This window comes from Pyrus communis, chromosome 8, assembly GCF_041283825.1.
Source record: "Pyrus communis isolate YQ-2024b chromosome 8, ASM4128382v1, whole genome shotgun sequence".
Lineage (NCBI taxonomy): Eukaryota > Viridiplantae > Streptophyta > Magnoliopsida > Rosales > Rosaceae > Pyrus > Pyrus communis.
This window is the reverse complement of record NC_142572.1, coordinates 7,481,951-7,487,950: the sequence shown is the minus strand read 5'-3', so window position 1 is coordinate 7,487,950 and position 6,000 is coordinate 7,481,951. Positions and strand designations below refer to the sequence as shown.

General features: G+C 40.0%; 1 pseudogene; it reads right to left on the bottom strand.

The window, feature by feature from the left end:
- Window positions 1-625: 625 nt before the first annotated feature.
- Window positions 626-1,534, bottom strand: LOC148694691 (uncharacterized; annotated as a pseudogene).
- Window positions 1,535-6,000: the final 4,466 nt, after the last annotated feature.

Below are 6,000 nucleotides of genomic sequence, written 5' to 3'. Positions count from 1 at the left end.
CCTCACAAACTCAGGCCCAATAAAAGGATTTGTCCTGATTGCTGCACCAACTGGATTTAGGACTGATTCCATCCACTTTGGTCTGGGGACGGCATTTAAAGTAGGGAAAGACCCCACTTTAATATATATATATATATATATATATATATATATATTTTTTTGGGTCGTACGAAGAAATTGTTGCCCTTGTAATAAAATTGACTTTAATTAGTCAAACCTTTAATAAAACCCTTATTTTTTTTATTTTGACTGAACTCGAAGTTGAATGTTTGAGCTGTCTACGTACCCTTCCAAAGAAGAGATCAAGTCATAACGTAGTTCAAATGAGCGATGGTTTGCTTTTGACGGTTTTAATGGTGATTTTGATGATGATTTTGCCGTACACAGTTTATGCTTTTGCGGGCCAGGAGCGTTTGTTGTCACCTTTTACGCTCGTGAGGACAATGAGCTTTTGGTGCCGTTTGCAGGTTTAGCTCATACAGGCGAGAATCATTTGGTGCTATTTACAGTTTCAACTCGTGCAAGCAATGAGCTTTTGGTGCCGTTTGCAGTTTCAGCTCGTGCAGGCAAGGAGCATTTGTTGTTGCCTTTTAGGCTCGTGCGAACGAGGAGCTTTGTGAATTTGTCAAACGAACTTGGAGAGGCATTCCTTGCAATCTTCATAGCACAGAGTCTTGACCAAGTGATTGAAGAAGTCTTTGGGGAAGAAATCGCGCATCGTGATGGCAACAAACGATCTTCGTGTCACAATTTCATCATCCTCAACACTTTCATGTAGCTTTGGAGGTTGACGAGAGCTGCTTTGCTCCCTTTCCGATTGGTGAACTTGTGGATGAGACATATGCTTCTTGTGCATTTTCTTTGGAGTGACATGAGTCCATCCTTCAACTTCACTTGACTTGACTGACATGGTTTTAGAGCATGCCCCCAGTGGTTAAGGTGAAGATTTTGAGTCGAAAGAGCCAGAAGTGACAGTAGTAAAGTTTGACTTCACCACATCATCAAGATCTAGCTCGATGATTCCTTTCTGAGCTAGCTTCATGATGAGATCTTTTAGCACGAAGAACTTTTCCGTCGGATGTCTGATGAAGCGGTGGAATTTACAGTACCTTGGATTGTCAGTACGATTCATCTCTTCCGGCCGTCTGCACTTAGGTAGGTTGATCACCTTTTTGTCAAGCAAGTCTTTCAACATGGCAACCACATCAGAGTCGGGGAATGGATAAGTCTTCTCCTCAAGCTCCTTCAAAGTGCATCTACGCATCTCTTGATCACAAAAAGCTTCGGTTTGAATCACCTTACCTCATGTAAAGATTTTGACTGGAGTTGTGTTGATCGTCATTGCTTCCTTGGTGGGTTTCCACGCAACTTTATCCACCTTTGGCCCCAAAACTTTGTCATTCTTGTAATCGGCGATTGGTTCTTTTTTCCCATGATGGGCGATGCTTAACTCCATATCATGGGCGCGGGTGGCTAACTTCTCAAAGGTTCGTGGTTTGATGCCTTGAAGGATGTAATGTTGTCCCCACTGCATGCCTTGAACGCACATCTCAATGGCGGAGGTTTCAGAAAGCCGATCTTTACAATCCAGACTTAATGAACACCATCTATTGATGTAGTCGACGATAGGTTCATCATTCCACTGTTCCGTACTGGTCAGCTCCAGCATGGTCACAGTACGGCAAGCGTTGTAGAAGCGGTTGAGGAATTCCCTTTCTAGCTGATCCTAACTGTTGATAGACTCGGGCTCGAGGTCGGTGTACCAGTCAAATGTGTTACCTTTTAGCGAGCGCACGAACTGCTTAACAAGGTAGTCTCCTTCCGTCCCAGCATTGTTGCAAGTTTCAATAAAATGGGCGACATGTTGATTTGGGTTTCCCTTCCCATCGAACTGTATGAATTTTGACAGCTGATAACCCGTCGGCATCCGCACGCTATCAACCCTCTTGGTGTATGGCTTTGAGTACAACAGTGCACCCTACGAAGTGCCTCCCACCTGTGTTCTGACAGTGTTAGCAATCATGTCCTGGATATGCTGTATGGAAAGATAGCCTATAAGCGTCATTGCTTGGTCTGGCTTCTCCTTGACTTTCTCCACTAAAGGTTTCTCTTCTTCGTCGGCTTCTCTCTTTAGTGGATCAACCTTTGGGTCGCGGTTAACTTTTTTGTCATGCTGCGCCTCCAATCGGTTGATGAGTACGGTGATTTGCAAGTCTTTCTCTTCTGCGGTCCTTGTGAGCCTTGCAATTGCTTCACTTATTTGAGCTAGTTGTTCTTCAATGGAGGTAACACCGATGGTCATGACTTATGCAACCAATAGACATAACTTTCCTTTAGACATCCAAGGTGGTGACGAAAAACCCCGTTGGCTGTTTTGGGATGTTATCTTGTGCGCCTCAGCAGCATGCTTCGGTGCCCCCAGCAAGGTCAGGTTGATGATAGACTCGCACCTTTGATGCTCCCCTTGGTCCCTTAGTGGCACCAAATTCGAAGCGGCATGTTAAGGAGCGGTTGTGGAGCCAATGGATTGTCTGTTCGTGCCGGAAGTGCTCAAAATCCTTCCCTTGGTGGTTGCTAGAATGGCTTGTCCCTTGCTTGATGCCATGGATTTTGAGGTGTGTTTGGATTCCTTAACAGAGAAAGAGATGAAAGGTAGAGATTGTCCCACCGGGCATGCCAAATTTGTAAACATAAATTTTCGTGAAACAAGAACACGTGTACAAAATATATTTTGTATTGATTTTAGGGTTACAATCTCTTTTACAATTTGATCGTCCGATTCTATCTTCGTAAGTGTAGATCTGTGGATGGCCTGTTGATCCAAAGAGTCGTTGGGGCTTGATCTAAGGATGAACAGTTGTGTGGATTTGTTGATGTTGGTGATCCAAAGGGTCGTTGGGGCTTGATCTTAGGATGAATAGTTGTGTGGATTTGTTGATGTTGTTAATCCCAAGGGCCGTTGGGGCTTGATCTTAGGATGAACGGATCTTCAAGAGGCTTCAGGGCTTGATCTTGATGAACAGTTGATGAACGGATCTTCAAGGGCTTTTGGGCTTGATCTTGAAGAACGGATGTGTAGATTTGTTAATGTCGTTGATCCAAATGGTCGTTGAGGCTTGATCTTAGGATGAACAGAGGATAAACAATGAACACTTTCTTCAAGAGGTGTGGGGGGCTTGATCATGAAGGTTGAGGGAAGTTTCTTCAAGGGTCGTCGAGGCTTGATCTTGAAGGAGGATTTGACGAAGAACGAAGATGGCTTTCTTGATCCTTCGGGATTTGCTTGAGAGCTTTAGAGTTTCAAAGCTTCAAGGTTTTGGTGTGATGTGAATTGGTGAAGTGAAATAAATGAAATTGGCTTCTATTTATGGACTTTTTCAATGCTTAATTTTGAATATAATATTCAGATGAAATAAATCATTTCTGCCAAGTGTTGACATATGTCCTATTTGATGACTTTTCTGATTTTGTTCGATTTTTTGTTGAGTTACATGATACGTGTAAAATTTATGTGATACGTGAACTTTGAAATTTTAATTATTGGTCAACATTTATTTCACTGAAATTTCGATGTCTAACTTACGACCTAGGAAAGTTAATTTTGGTTGCGTTGTTGAAAATGAATAAAGTTTCTGACAACTGAACTGTTGTCTCACCTTACCTTTGTTGTACACCTTCCGATGACTTTGATCATTTTGGAAATCCATGACTTTGATCATAATGGAGTATCACTTATATTTCCCAACAATTAGAATCGTTCGAAACGAACCATCTTATACATGACTTGGAGTCAACAATCATCATCTTTATTTGAAAGCTGGATGACACTTATCTGTGGAGAAACGTGTTCAAAATCTTCACCAACCTCACAAATTTCTCGAGTACCCTTTCGTTGGGAAAGAGCTAAATTTCTAACAACGATGAATGGAAGAACTAAACCAACGTCTACAATTGCACTATTGTGTATTATCCCGGTAGTGCAATCATATTTACTGCTACAACGACAAATGATGCATCTACCCTTGAACGTTTTTAGCTTGTCTTATCCCATTCTAATTGGGATTTGCGAGTATCGATTTGATGCATGATTTATACGCACACAAATTAAACCCTCTTTTTGACAATTGTAGTAAGTATGTAAGTAGGGATCGTTCTGGACCGGGGATTAGGAGGGATTGTTAATCACTTGGATTTGACTCAAAAACGTAAAAACACAATATAAAACACTATACTAGACTCAAAGAATGCAAAACTAAACTTTAAAACACTAAAACAAACAAAAGACTCAAACATCACCCAAAACACTCAAAACTGCCTTAAAAACACTTTCTGGGCAGTTTTGAGCACTTTGGTGAATTTGGACGAATTTGTGTAACAAATTGAATCAAAACACTTATAAACACAAACTAAATTGATTTCTAACTAAATTGGACATTAAAGTAAAGGGGGATTAAGGTTTTGACGAAACTAAATTAAATGGACAGATTGCAATTAAAACAGAATGTAAATATGAAATTGATGAAATAGAATGAATGGATGCTAGCCAAGGGGTTCATCTCCACACATGTTACACTTGCATAATAAAATGATTTCCAATTGCATTTCAATAAACCATGAATTCTCAATGCTCCAAGTTAATTAGGTCCGCTTAAATTAACTTTCAGATTTCCCTAGATTCATTGGATTGAATGGAATACGCATTACAACCAAATTATTCCTAATCAAAGTCCCTAACTATGGAATACGCATGATAGAGACATTCAACAAAGATCATTAAGTTCAACGGAAATCATAAACATCGACTAGGCATTCATAACTATGGAATACGCATGAAACTTATGCCAAGAATTCGTTTAACGCGATTGTTTATAAGCAACCTCCACTACTTGTGAATATAAGTTCATAACTATTAGGTGAAACTCACTTATATTCTAGCGTCATATTCATGCATGAAAATTAAGCGTGCACTCTCAATAAACATACATAAATAAGTTATCAATCAAACGGTTAAACAAATTGAATCCACAACTTATGAAACGTAATTAGAAGTAATCAAATCAAAATGCAAGCATAAACATATATTTCGAATCCCCCCCTAGCCAAGGGGGGTTTAGTTCCTCATACGTACAAAACAAAGAGAATCAAAGAAACACCTAAACATTCCAACAACTCGAACTTGAATTGTATGAACGTTTAGGTCCTCTTCTCTTCCATTCCTCATTCGTACAAAACAAAGAGTATTGAAATTAAACATTGAAATCAAAGAAACACCTAAACATTCCAACAACTCAAACTTGAATTGTATGAACGTTTAGGCCCTCTTATCTTCCTCTTCGTTGTAGCACAAGGTCTAAGGATAGTTTGATGGTGTGAATGGTTTGGGGAGTGGTGGAATGGCTGAATTTCTGGTGGTGTTTGGATTAATAGGGAACTCACGACCAAAGGGCAGTTTTGATGTGTGAATGGGTGAATTTCTGAAATGGAAGAATGAATGAATTGTGGCTGCAATGGATGCTTATTTATAGGTGAAAAAGAGGGAACATGACAGCTAGGTTATGATGATGAATGCATGTGCAAAGTTGGTTGAATGATTATGAGTGCATGTGGCTGAAATAGCATGTGGAATGGCTGAATGTGGTGCAATGATAATGTCTTGTGGCTGAATGGATTAAAGAATGGGAGTGCATGTGCAAGGTTTTAGTGTGAATGATTGAATGTGCATGTGGCTGATTTATGAAGAGTGAATGCATGTGGCTGCAAGGTGTGAATGATTATGGGTGCATGTGGCTGCAATGGATTAGGAATCCTTCAATTTCGTCCATTCCTTTTTCTCCAAACATAAGCTATCCATTCCAAGTCCAATTTTGCTCCAAAATGCTCCAAAATGCATCTTTTTGCTTCCTTAGCCATATGAACCTAAAAACACACGAAAATGGCTTAAACTACTAAAACAACTATGAATTAACAATATAAATGCACGAAAACAAGCTAAGTAAGTCG